This window comes from Tupaia chinensis, unplaced genomic scaffold (assembly GCF_000334495.1).
Source record: "Tupaia chinensis unplaced genomic scaffold, TupChi_1.0 Scaffold146187_1, whole genome shotgun sequence".
In the NCBI taxonomy this organism is placed as follows: Eukaryota; Metazoa; Chordata; class Mammalia; order Scandentia; family Tupaiidae; genus Tupaia; species Tupaia belangeri.
In genome coordinates, this window is record NW_006206042.1 from 1,722,069 (window position 1) to 1,736,639 (window position 14,571).

At 42.7% G+C, this 14,571-nt stretch overlaps 1 long non-coding RNA gene across 1 annotated transcript; it reads right to left on the reverse strand.

Moving 5' to 3' along the window:
* Positions 1–3,045: 3,045 nt before the first annotated feature.
* LOC106733936 (uncharacterized) lies at positions 3,046–7,303 on the reverse strand. Its single transcript, XR_001369765.1, has 3 exons — positions 7,261–7,303; positions 6,780–6,826; positions 3,046–3,074 (listed from the first exon to the last, which is right to left on the reverse strand). It is a non-coding gene; the product is annotated as an uncharacterized LOC106733936 (long non-coding RNA).
* Between the last annotated feature and the right edge of the window lie 7,268 nt (positions 7,304–14,571).

Genomic DNA, 14,571 nt, shown 5'->3' on the forward strand with positions numbered 1-14,571 from the left:
CTGGACCGGATGGCTTACTTTCCCTTTCCCTCTCTCTCTCTGTTTCTTTCTGGTCAAATAAAAAAAAATAAATGGATGAATAATAATAATAAAAAATAAACCCACCAGGAATCTGTCATGGGGACCCCACTGTGGTGACCTTAATCCTAATCTCTTTTCCAAAATCCTACCTTTTGACATCAAAATTGGATCAGGGTTCCACTGTCTTAATCCTATTAAAATGGGTGTGGTCATGTGAAATTTGAGGGGACATATTAAAACTTAGCAGTGTGCTTATTTGTAGCTTCTATGTGAAAAAGAAGCTCTGAGAAGTTGGGTTGATTGTTTTCTGCTCAACTTCTTGACCCAGAAATTCATACAGTGTTAAAATGACTGATATAGGACTTTGTTTCCATTAGTCAGTTTCTATCCTTCGTTATCCTCAGTTTTGGACTTTCTGAATTTTTTTTTTTTTGGAGAGGTTTTTGCTATAGGGCATGTGTGCTCGCCAGAAAGACAGAAAAAGACAGAGAGACAGAAAGCGAGAAATCACCCCGGGCAGGGGGCGGAGGCCACACCCCAATCCCTTCTCCTCCATTCTCTCGGGATCTTGGGCATGCACGTACACGTGCCTGGTGTGAGTTTAAGCCACCAGGTATGGGGCTCCAACTGTGGTCAGCTACATAGGAGTTCAGCAACATAGCCATTATGCTAACTGCTGGTCCCATGGACTTTCTGAATTTTGACACATTGTTTTTCCCAAAGCCTTTCCATCCCACATAGGGTCCTTTCAGTTGGTGTCTTTCTCTGGCTTTAGGCTTTCTGTACTCCAATCTTTTATTCATAAGGGCTCAGGAAGACCTCAAGAGTGGAGTGGGCAGTAGTGACCACACTGGGTGTTGACTGCTACTAAGACATGCTTTCTGACCTTAGCCAAGTCACTTCACTGTTTGGGTCTTAAGTTCCTTACATGAGCGGGATCTTCAAAAAGTTCATAGAAAATGCATATTATGAAAAAAATAAACTATTCAGAAATCTCAATATTTTGGCACTAAAACTCATACTCGAATTCCATTTTTTTTCTGCAAATTTTTTGATGTTCCTTATATATAGAATAACATGAAGGTACAGTTATAACTGATCATTCGAGGTGGGACTATTCTGATCACATGACACCCCTGTTCCTGTTGCTGTCTATTTGCTTCATCATATTGCTCTTCAACAGCCTTGCTTTACCAGTGAGACCAATGTCCCATTATCCTGGTTCCTCTTTCCCCATCAGGCAAGTCTCTTTTCAGGTCTGTGAACATAATAAGCTTATTATCTCATGCTGAGTCTTTGTAAGGCTTTCTGAATAAGAGGGTGGTTGTGAGGATGAGATGTGTCTCTCCTCAGAACACTCAGAACTACACTTCTGTCAGTACTGCCTTACCTTCCAGGTGCTCCTTTGTTTTATTAGTCATGTGGGTATGTTTTTATTCAAGTGAAGTTGCATCACCGTCAATGTTAAGGTCAGTCTTCCAAAAAATAATACATTGTATCAAAATTTAAAGTATCTGGAAGAGTGAAAAAGCTACTCTTGCAATCTTGGCTGTAGTGACAGTTGTGAGGTCTGGGTGCGGGTGGGCTGAGAAGTGACTTTGTGTGCTCAGATAACTCCCAATTTACTATGGCCTTAGTTAGCCAAATCATGTCCTTTGTCCCACTCTGAGTGACTATAGTCATCCACCTCCAAATGTTAGAAACTCCTTCTGTGTGGTCTAGAGGTAGTTCTGTATAAGGGAGACGTCACTAGGGAACTTTCCAAATACCACATTAAGGAAGACACTTAGGACCAGCAGATGGCATAACGGTTATGTTGCTGGACTCCCACATAGTCAACTATGGTTTGAATCCTGGTCCTGGTGGGGCTTGTGTGCCCCAAATTCTAAAAGGATACTGGAGGAGAAGCGATTGTGCCTGGCTATCTCTCTGGGGTAAGGGTAATTTCTCACTTCCTGTCTCTCTGGCAAGCATATTCATCCCATAACAAAATATATCTTTAAAAAAGTCTCAAAGCATAGCAAAACAGTGTGATGTACAAATGAAAATACCGCAGAAAAGGAAACTCAGTAGCAATAAGCAGGATGGAGATATTCCTATTTGTCAAAGATTTAAGACAGCAAATGTGTACATGAAGGTGGTGCACTTAGAGAAAAAAATGGGAAAATAAATGGGATAATCTTGGGCTATGATGGAACAAGATATTTATACATAAACTCTGGGCCTGAAGGAAGTCTTGTTCTGTAAACACACATTCAAATAGGTGATAGAGGATAATCCTCTGTAAATATCAACATGATAAATGTGTAAATGACTCCGCAGCAAAAATAACCCATGGCCACTTCTCTTGGGGTCTTCAAAAACAAATACGTTCGAAGGTGCCAGGCCTAGATTAAATCATCTTCTAAGTAATTTATGATAATTGAACACAAAAAATTACACAACTGGATAAACACAAAAGAAAATCACACTAAAAAAACAATTTGTCTACAGATAGGCATTATTTTCAGAGAAAGAGTGGAAGTCGGTGCTTTGTTTTTAATCCAGTGAGATAGCCCAGTGCTGATACACCAGAGCTGGAGCTCTGGTGGATGCGGGCTGGGTTGTTCCAGGTCCATCCCACCTTGGCTTGAATGACATGCTCACATGGATGTCAGTCTATGAGTTCATGCTCATACCATGTGTTAAAGCAACATAAGCAAGAAGTTGTTCTCCTGGGGTTGTTTCCATACCTGCAACCTCTATGCAAACAAACAGAACTTAACCTTAGCATCATTTCGTGTAACTGATTCATTTTGAATGAAGCTTTAGTGATCACTGCAGCAACTAGCTAATTAGTTATATAACTAGGGAGCCACCATCAATTCATACCCAAATAAGGCAAATGTCTAGCTGTAGCCAATCAAGTGATTGCTTTGCCTTGTGTTTGCACCCAGCCTGTAATAGCTGCTGCTCACACTGCGGGAAGGAGCTCTCTGAACCTCTTCTGGTTTGCAGTGCTGCTTGATTCATGAGTTGTCCTTTGTTTACATAAGATCTGTTGAATGCATTATCTGTTGATGAAAACATATATGATAATACCTTTACCTGGACTAATATACAGTGTATTTATGCTTGGAAAATTCATTTTACAGGTTGTAAGGACATACAGTGATAGAATGTATGAAATAAATAAAATAAAATGAATAGTAATAAAATACATTCATTTTCTTTAAAGTGTTTCTTTTAACACATCTGAGGGAAAAGGACAATTTAGAAAGGAAGGGCTCTCAGCCTTCCCTCCTCACTCTGTTGAAGTCTCACTTCCCTCCTCACTCTGTTGAAGTCTCACTTTGGTTCTTTGCAGGTGGACTGTCTACTTCTATACCCAGAATCTTGACTCCAGGATGGATTCCCAGGCCTCTCTAGGCTTGAAGCAAGCAGGATTAATCTTGCTAAGCAGCAGCATTTCTTGTCTGTCTTCCCACATTCAGGCCCCATAGGGTTGGTAGGGCAACCCTAATTTGATAACCCCTTTTCATGGTGCCCCTGCTCTGCTAAGGGTCTTTTGTCTTTGATGTTACACTTTAAACACTATAGAGTATTGTTTCTCCTTGTTCTCCTAATCCAACATGTCCTTTCCCTTTGTTCTTTGACTTTTTTGTTAGTGCAATTGTTCTCCTTTTCTTTTCTAACTTCTACTCTTCCTTTGAGAGACCTCTCCTTTCCTCTTTCCCCACCCTATTTTTCTTTGCTATGCTTCCACTCTTGTCCTGTGGTATCATTGACATAAGTCTACTATAAATTTACCGATATCAACTTAATTAGGTTGCTCACTGCATTGTGACCTCATTGGAGAAAGGCTCAGGAAATAGTGATTGGATTATTCATACATTAACTAAGGCATTTCCCTGGCTTGGTTTTCCATTCCTGTGATCCATTTGGTCTATTCCAGGCATAAGAACTAAAATTTTGTTTCAACCTTGCCAGACAGTGTCCCTCTTTTGTAACCAAGCCTGATGTACCAAACCTTCATCCAGGACCTTCCTTCCACCTGTGGAACTGTGATGCCCTTGTCTTTTGGAAAATGATCTGACGCTTTCATCACGTCACCAGTAAATTAAGGCTTAAACGTGCTCTACTGTTGGGACCAGCAGTTAGCGTAATGGCTATGTCGCTGGACTCCCATGCAGTCGACTGTGGTAGGCGTCCCGGATCCGGTGGCTTAAAACTCATGCTGGGCATGTGTGCGTGCGTGCCCTAGATCCCGAGAAGAGAGTGGAGGAGAAGGGATTGTGGCATGGCCATCTCCCCGGGGGGTGATTTCTCGCTTTCTGTCTCTCTGTCTCTCTCTGGCCAGTGCATGCGCACTATAGGAAAAGCCTCTAAAAAAAAAAAAAAGTGCTCTACTGTTAATTGCACTTTTTCTAGGCAGCTAAATGTTGTGTTTGTTACCAACAGGTGCCCCTCAGTCCTCTTGCTTTATGAGTGAATCTAGAGTATAGTATAGGATTTCCTAAAGTATAGTTTTGAGAACTCTTATTAAAGAGACCTATTGTTCTTGTTGAAAGTAAAAATTCAGGACCAGTAGATGGCATAATGGTTACATTGCTGGATTCCTGGCTGATCACGGTTTGAGTCCCAGAGCTGGAGGCTTGAAATTCATGCTGGGTGCATGTGTGTGCGTGCCCAAAATCCTGAGAGGAGAATGTAGGAGAAGGGATTGTGGCATGGTCATCCTCCTGGGGGGTGATTTCTTGCTTTCTGTCTCTCTGGCGAGCTCATGCACCCTATAGCAAAAAAACTCTAAAAAAAAAAAAATAAGAAAAGAAAAAAAAAAAGGAGGAAAATTCTCAGGGTTTTCACCTCCATAAACTCAATAACAGGTTATCTAAGTGTATTCAGAGCCAGCTGTGTGGGCACGTGACCAGGAGTTGCACAGGGACCTGTGTTTAGAAGGATCCTGAATTTGGTTTTATGCAATGCTGGTGCTACTTGAAACTCTTCATGCTTTTGAACAGGGAACCCTGCATTTTCATTTTGCACGTTACCTCCCTCCCCATTAGTAGCTGGGATTGCTATGTGTGCCTTGGTGGGTAGTGCCATACATATCCCAGATGAGGAAAAAGGCATTTTCTGACTTTTTTCAAAAGTCTACCATGAAGACTTTTTCCTTTATTTATGGTAGAGTGTGTGCAGTTACACAGGAGAGTAGAGAGAGAGGTGAGCACCCTCCACAGGGTCCTGCCATGACAGGATCCCTTCCCTCTGGTCCTCTAGCCTGTTGGATCTTGGGCACTGAAGTGCATTCCTGGTGTGTTTCAGGTTGATGGGGCTAGGAATTCAAGCTGGTCTCCATGTGAGATCTGGCTCCTCCTGAGCATCATCACAGTATCGCTGTGGCACAAGCTAATCCCACAATGAGGCTTTTAAAAAAAGTTAATTTCTAATGTTAGTGAGGATATAAGGAAAAGAGCAAAGAGCAGCTTTACTTATTACTGAAGTAATGTAATTTTCCTAGAGGGAAATTTAGTTACATACTCTCTTGAAAAGTTCCCTTAGATTTAAAATTAGAAATAACTTTTTTTTAAGTTGCCATAGGACAGGCACATGCACTAATTGAAGAGACACAGTGAGAGGCAAAGTGAGAAATCGTCCCTCGGGGGGATGGCCATGCGTGCTGCAGTTCCTTCTTCTATTCTTCTCTTGGGATTTGGGCATGCATGCACACATGTCCAGTGTGATTTTCAAGTCTCTGGGACTGGGACTCAAACCATGGTCAGCCATGTGGGAGTCCGGCATCTAACTATTGCTCCATGTGTTGGCTCTTAAAATGAGAAATAATTAAAAAAATATTTTTTTCGGTTAAAGTCCATTTATTTATTAGTTCCATGAAAGAGAGAGACAGAGAGACAGGTACCTCCAACAGTCTTCACACCACAATTCACCCCAGTGTCAGCTGGCCCAGATCATGGGCGTATGCACACATAGCATGTTCAGGAAGATTCCAGGATGTGAACCCAGGACCTTTCCCATATGGGTTCACTTGCATTTCTACTGTGCCATTTCCTGGCCCCTGAAATGAAACATCTTAATACATGATTTCTGGGTCAGTCCCACAATGCAGCAGTTAAACACTGCATGGAGGGAACCAGGTCACACCTGATCACTCAGGGCATGTGAACAAATGCCCAGGATCCTGACTGCATGGAGAAATAGAGGAAAAGGATTGTGGGGTGACCAGGCTGTCTAGGAGTGCTTATTGTCTCTCTCCTTCTCTCCCTTTCGTGCGTGTACATGCGCTGGCATTAAAACAAAATTTTGACTAACATTATTTTCCATTGCTTTGCCCTTAGGGGTATTTATTTAGCTTTGACTTTTATTACTTTTATTTTAAAATTTTATTCTTATGAAGGTAATGCATGCCCATAGTTTAAAATCAAACAATATCAAAAGCTTACGAAGAAAAACAACTGTTTTCTGCTTTATCCCTTCTCACTCCTAAGTACTACTTCCTAGAAACAATTCATTTAGCTTTCTCTTTCTGGTATTTACATCTCTATTTCTATGCTACTTTTCTTCTTAATTTATCAAATTTAAGTAATCAATTAACTTCCTGTTACAATAGAGATGATTTAACTCTCTTACAGTTTTGCACAATCATTCTATTATAGTATCTGTTTTGTATCTATGTTGCATGTATTCTTGAAATTTGTTGATTTCATAAGCACACATTTTCAGTTTATGAAGTTATTGTATTTTATATTTAATTGTCTTACTTTTTTCCCTGAGCACTGTGCGTAGGACTCATCCATGTTGCTTCATCCTTTCACAAAGCATTTGAAGAAGTTTAGTCACTTCGGCATTGTTGACAACAGAAAAAGACTGACACCACACTAAATGTCTATTAATAGAGGGGGCATTAATTGCGTTTGGTAGAATACTCTGCCACGGTTAGAAAGCACGGACTGGGCCTTGTCCCTGGTCAGCAGGTGCAGAACGTGTGCAGATAACTCAGTTTCTACCTGGGTGAAGACTGGAAGGTCATTTGTCATAAACCCTCTGTGTGGTCCTTGTGCATTTTTCATTCTCGTGGAGGGTGGGTGGTTGGCTCGGGGCACCTGAGTACACTGAGGTGTCAAACAATGCCCTTCCCTCTCTGTGATTCTTGGTCATCACTTCCTAAGTGCTTGATTGGTCATTTTTTCTCTCTGGGTCCCAGTTTTTCAAGCCTCCCACCCTTCCTTACTCTTTTCCTACCTTTTCCATGTACAGCTTCTTTGATTTCATTGAGAAGAATTTCCTACCTCTCCTCTTTCTAGCTTCTTTTATCTCATTGAGGAGAACCCCAATAGCCTATAAAAACAGATCTGAAGTTATTAATGATAGAAAGAATACAGGCTGGCCCTTCCCCAAAGGCTAAATATATGCATTTATAGTGAAATGATTATGGGAGGAGTTTCCAAAAAGTTGATAGAAAATGCATATTATGAAAAACTATGCACGCATTTCAAATATTTCAAAATAAACTCATACTTTAATGCAATTTTTCTGTGAAAATTCGAAGTATCTGCATCTGCATATATAGCTAAATAATTATAGCCATCATATTTTATGTATCTTTATGTTCTTTCCTTCTCCATAGTTCTTCATACTTCTTCTCTTCCCCTAGGGAATGAAGGTGTGGCTAGCAATGATCACAGACCCAAGCTCAATGAAGATAAGCCAGTGATAACACAGGTCTTCAAATGAAGAGGGTCGCATCATACTTTCATATGAACAGCAAGTCAGTTCCTTCCCTGGGTCTGAGGTCTCCTGTTGGGATCTCACTATTTCAGCTACTTATGGGCTGTCTTATGATGACTACAGATTACGTTTGGAATTCCACGCCCGCTTCATACCGTGATTGTTAATTAAACCATTTTGGAAGCTCTCACACTACTCCCTCACCCAGACTTAAAGAGTCCCGTGGAGACTGTCTCTGAACTGGGAGCTGGGAAGATGTGGGCCTTGAATGAGGCCTGGGGGAAGCTGCATTTTGCTCTTGGTGTGACAAGGTTAATGCCCAGAGCCTTAGGAAGTACTTCGTCCCTTACCCGCTGACGTTCGTCATTGGTTTCTCACAAGTTCCTCAGAGGTACAGGGGTTGGAGTCCATTCCCAGATGTCTCTGGGTGCTTCACAGGGGACATCGTATGAGGTTGGGTGTACGGAAGAGGCATAATAAAAAAAATAGGAAGGGTATATCAGAGATGAAACCAGATTTATTGTTCTTCTGACATTCCAGGTGTCTAAGAAGGCACAGGTCTAAATCATCAGACAAATGTAGTATTTCTTCCTTGCTCTTCTCTGTCTTATAGACCTGGCTGGGGAAGCCTTTTCTTGCCTAAATAAGAGCAAATAATTTTTGTGTACATAGAAAAAAATTTGTTTTCGTCCAGTTGAGACTCTGGCCTCATTCCTAGCTAGCCCCTTTCTTTGTAAACGAGGCCTGTCCTCCTCTACGAGTCATCCTCATGGCACAAATGCTTGCTGAGCTCCTAAAAATGGCAGGTACAGTCCCCTGCAAGCACGCTTAAAACAATTTTGAACATGTGAACAAAGCTCTCACTTTTGAAGGTTGAACAAAATCCTTAAATGTTGCTGGGTGGACTCCATGAAGAGGTAAACAATTTTACAAAATCCTATTTGTATGTAATCTATTTATTGATCACTTTTAGCACAGTTGGGTGGGTATAAACAGTTTGATTTTCCCCTCCAACTTCTGTTTCTAGCCAGGCGCTGCAGAATTTCTATTTCCTGCCTCTGTTACAGATATTTTGGGCAGATTCTGTAATGTTTCTTTCTCTTTCAATGATTAAAAGTTGACATCCCTCTCCTAACTCTGCTGACTTTGTCAATGGCTAGACTTGTGCCTTGCAGGATACAGAGATCAGTGGTGACAGTGGTCTGTTCTTTTGATTTTTCTCCTGCTCTCTGTGTGCTGGGGGTGAGGATGAGAGAGGTGGGTCTGCTATTTCATTATTTTCCTCTCCTGCTTCAGCCACTTTGGAAACTGGTTGGGGGGAAGAGCTGGTTTGGCTTTGAGCTCTCTTCACTGCTACATGACTTAGCTCCTTGTAGTGTTGAGATGACTAAGAAGAAGGACAGACAACAGTGTCTGTTGGGGCCAGGCAGTGGTGTAGTAATGAGGCAAACACTCTGTGAGGTTGGGCTAGTGTGAGGATTTTAGGTTTGTATCTGGAGACCTCCCTGGACATGAGAGGCAAGCATGTCTGTGATCCTGGGCTGGCTGGGGCTGAGATTAGATCTCGGCATCAAGAAACTATTGGGGGTCACAGGTTCTCTCTCTTTCACTCTTTTCCTGTCTTTTTTGTATATGTGAGAAAGGAACAAGTAAAACAAAAAAAAAAAAAATAAATAAAAGAGAGAGAGAGAGAGAAACAGAGAAAGAAAGAGAGAAAGGAGGAAAGAAAGAAAGAAGGCAAAAAGGAAAAAGAGAAAGAAAGAAGACGAAAAGGAAAAAGACAAAAAAGAAAAAAAAAGAGACTAGCAGATGGTGTAATGGCTATGTCACTGGAATGTAGTCGACCGCAGTTCAAGTCCCAGACCCGGTGGCTTAAACTCACACTGGGCGGGTGTGCGTGCGTGCCCAAGATCCTGAGAGGAGAATGGAGAAGGGATTGTGATGTGGCCATCCCCCCTGTGGGGGGGGGTGATTTCTTACTTTCTATCTCTCTTTCTGGCAAGGTGTGGCCGTGAAGAAAAATTTTTAAAAAAAAAAAAAAAAAAAAAAAAAAAAAAAGAAAGAAAAAAGAAAAGAAAGAAAGAAAAAGTGCAATTTAATTGCCAACCTTGTTTATAGTCACCAAGAAATGCTTCTCTGGCTCTCGCTGACAGATCTTTGTGTGGGGTAGGCATCTAAATGCCAGTCCTGGGACACACATGCATTCTGCACAAGGCCCTGCAAAATCTCCTGAACAGTTCCTTGACTTGGGAATGCAAGGTTCCCTCTTTCTCAGAGTCTGCCTCAAGAAGACATGAGAGGGGCCTTCAAAAAATTCATGGAACATGTGCGTAATAAGAAAACTACATTATCGATTTCTTTTTTTTTTTTGCACCAAAATTAGCTTGTACCTTAATCCTGTTTTTCCACAAACCTTATGAAGAATCCATGCACACGAACTCTTGCTGCTGGGCACCCTGCCTCCTTGCTCAGCAGTCTGTCCTTAGGTAGAAAACCCACAAATTGTCTCAAGTCAGCACATTCAGTTGGATTCTATTCCATTATAAGAACATGCTTTTGTCATGCCATCTACCTATGTTTCCGCTCACCACCTCTTCACCCTGATGGAGAGGTTGCTGTCCCTAACGGTATAACATGGCGACACACACACATCTGACACTGGACAGATGAGATCAGTTTATTCATGACGTGTCCTCATGCAGGGGGAGGAGGAGGACATCACGTAGGACCAGTGGGGTTTGCATTCAAAACTGAGTGAACTGCAAAGAGCTGCAGGAGAGGACTGGCCCCATAGTACAGTGGTTAAGCTCTGTGCATAGGGAGCCAGATTCCACATGGCTGATGGCAGTTTGAGTCCTGGCCTCAGAAACTTTACAAACATGCCCGACATATATGTGTGTGTGTTCCCCAAACTATGACTGGATGGATAAATGGAAGAAATAGTGTTGCAGTGTGACCACACCTCGCTGGAGGGGGCACCTTCTCTGTCTCTCTTTCTCAGCTCCCTGTGGTGAGTACACACACCCTCTTGCAATTGGAAAACAGTAAAGACCTGTAGAAGAAAGCTTTGTAGTAATCAGAGGAGGAGAATCTCTGGTTTCCATGGAAAGGTATGACTGCCTTATTTGAATAATTTTGAAAGCTGGCAGAGATATGACACCCTTTAGGTGGAGATCAGGAGGTGTGCAGCCGATCTAGCTAAAAGAGGAACAAGCTGGATGGGGACTTAGTGGGTGTAAGGCATATCTGGGAGAGGCAGGGGAACTCATAGGTGTGTCTTTGGGGCCCTGTGAGGCTCAAAGTTGTCAAGGCAGTGCTTGGCGTTTCAGGTTGTATAACACACCCTGGCACTTCTCTCGGATTCTCTTTCTACTTGCCTTCTAGGTCCAGAGTGAGATCATTATGTCTTCTGTCCCCAAAGGCATTCAACAAGGAAATGCGATTCTAGTAAGTCCCTTTCATAGCATTGCCCTGCATCTGTGAGTAATTTTTTGGCTTCAGGAAAATGGAAGGGTGGAGGTGGGAGAGAATCTTCCATCACTGTAGCACTGTACTCCAATCGTGTTTCTGTTAGCTCCTGAACTGGCTCCTTCCTAGAATGGAGGGAGGAAGTAGGAGAAAGACAAGACTATGGTTTTGATTGGCAGTAGCAAGGTTGGTTCTCAGGTCCCTAAGCAAAGTCTGAGGCAGGTATCATGGCCCAAATGTTAGCGACTGTCTACCTGTGTCTTTTCAGACAGGGCCTTGAGTCTGGAATATCAAGAAGAATCCTAGTGGACCAAGTGGTGGTGCAGTAGTAACACAACTGGACCCATGTGAGAAGGTTCTGGATCGCAAACGGGACCTCTCTGAGCATATCAGACTTGTGTACCTCTATCTACTCATGATCCTAGCCAGCTGGGATTGAGGGTGGCACGTAGTGCGAAGGCCTTGTTGGGGACACCCGTTTCCCTCTCCTCAATTTTATGGAAGAAAGACAGAAACAAACAAAAGAATCTCACTGACCAGTTTGTCACACATGCTCCTTAAAGTATGGTTTTCTCTGGAAAGGTACCTCCAAAGGCAAATAGGCCCAGGAGGTGAGAGGTTACTAGTGCTGAGGGGCCTCCAGGCTTCCCCATCTCATCTTGGGATTTAAGGTGTTAACCCTTCTTTTGCACCCTCTTAACCACATTTCCTTCCTCTCAGTAACAAAGGGTATAGAAGATTAGAAAGATTCCAGTTTAACTTTATGAGACATCTAGGATACTGGTGCAGAGGTACCAGCATGGTATTTTCACTTCCTGGCTGCAGCAGCATTGGAAGAATGGGATCTGCTGTCCCCCCACACCTCATCCACATGCATGTTAACATGAGGCTTTCTGTCTGGCTGCAGCTCACCCAGAACGTCCTACTGTTCTTCTCCCTTTCATTCCCATTCTCCACTTCAGAGAGCACGAGCATTGTGAGGAGGGAGAAGGTGGGAAAGAGGGCTAGATGGGTGCAAGGATGTCACTTATGCTCCTGGACAGCAGCTTCGTGTGATGAACAGAGGCCTTCAGCATCCTGACCTGACCTCTGTGTGGCCACATGCAGAAAAGAGAAGAAGAAAGAGGGTCAGAGGAAGAATGTATCATGCTTCTCTCCTGCACGACAGCCGCCAGATCCCAGGTCTAACCTCGGTTAAGTTGGAGAGTCTCAATCGTCTTCTGCTCTCACCTCCGTACCAGGAGACATTAGAACTTACCAGTTATTGGAGGCTGCAGAACCTGGTACAGAGAATTTCCCCCTTGTCATATCATGCTCTCCTGAGTCCACTCAATTGCCAGTCCTGCCCTCATGTTCCTTCACTGCATCACATCTCAGCTGCGCCTCAGCCTCCCCCCACATGGACTTCTCTCTCTACTGCATTCTCTCTGAGGTGCACCCGTCTATTGCCATTTTTAGTTATCCTCTGTATACTTCTGATTCCTCTGACTGCATTTCGAACTCTCTACAAAGTCAGATCCATGAATCCAGCTGCCTTCTGGGTATCTCCACTTGAACGCTTCACAGACACCTCAACCTTAAAGTCCAAAATTGAACTCATCGTCTCCTTGTTCACATCTAATCTGCTTCTCTTCCAGAGTTCCTTGTATTGGCGTGTCTCTTAAGCCACCAGGGCTGGGATTCAAACTGCAGTCAGCCACATGGGATGTGGCTCCTGGCTGTGCTCAACCATGTACTACAGGGCCGGTCTTGCTCCTCGAGTTTCAACACCTGGCTTTCAGGGGACCTCATTTGAATCATAGCAATTTTTGACTCCATCACCTCTCACATTTAATTTACCACCCGGAAGTGTCAATCTTACCTCCCACAGATTTCTCAAATCTGTCGATTGCTCTCCATCAATCTGGCTTTCACCCCAGCCCTTCCTACCTACCCTTCCCCGTCTGTTGTAGTCTCACAGTATCTTCCCAGCCATTCTGCCTACCAGTGTCTTACCCCTTCATACTTCATTCCTCCCGCTCTGCCAGCAGGGTGAGTTTCTTGAATTACAAATCTATTTATGTCATTGCTTTACATAAAGACATATAAATGCTCTTCATTATCTTTAGAATGTATACTCTTCAATATGGTTATAAAGTCCTTCATCACGGTCATTACTACCATCCCTCCATTCGGCTGTCCTGTCAACACACCATAAATCTTACACCCCAGCTCTATGACACTTCTCGTAATTAATTTTTTTTCCCTCCATACCTTTGCAGTTGCTGCTTCCTCTGCCTGGAATATTCTTTTAATCTTCCTTTCCCAGGCTCTGCCAAGCTTTCATCCACTGGACTCCCACAGAGCTTTCAGATTTTCAGCCTAAACTCGACTTCCTCTGATAGCTCTCCCCTAACCATTTTATTTGGTTAGAACTCACGAAAATATGTTCTTCTATTTCTCCAATCATGAGATGTATCACACTTTATTTTAACTCTTTGCTTAATTTTTAAACTTGCTTGCTTGTCTGTTTACACCATGAAGATATGGACTGTGATACCTTAATCATGACTCTAGCCCCAGTGTCTAGGATAGTGTCTATGTGCAACGTGCCTTCAATAAACGGGTGTATGAAAATACGTAGGTGTTTGTGGAGACCCACATATACACAAGGATACTTCACAATTTTTGTATAAAAAATGAAATTAAAATATGAGTTTATTTTAGTGCAAAGGAGTCAAAATCCATGCATCATTTTTATAATACATATTTCCACACACTTTTTTTTTTTTAGAGGTTTTTGCTATAGGATGTGTGCATTCACCAGAAAGACAGAAAGACAGAGAGACAGAAAGCTAGAAATCACCCCCCAGGGGACATGGCCATGCTGCAATCCCTTCTCCTCCATTCTTCTCTCGGGATCTTGGGCACGCACGCACATGCACCTGGCATGAGTTTAAGCCACCACGTCTGGGATTTGAACCTCAGTTGACTACATGGGAGTCCAGCAACATAGCCAATTATACTAACTGCTGGTCCCATCCACACACTTTTTGAAGACTCCTATCATAGGAATATACATTCATGTATACACATATCTGTATTCATGTGGAGATAAATATTATCTATGTTACTATCTTCCTATTTCTTTCTCAGGTCCTAAGAGTAGTGGAACAGGGTAGAAATAGTGTTGGATTTGAGTAGAGTTAAACAGCTCTATTCATTACTATCATGTTGTCAGAAAAGTCATGATGTACTTTTGCATAGAAAAATATACAGATGGACCAGCAGTTAGTGTTAATGGCTATGTTGCTGGACTCCCATGTAGTCGACCGTGGTTCGAGTTCTGGACCCAGTGGCTTAAACTCACGCCAGGTG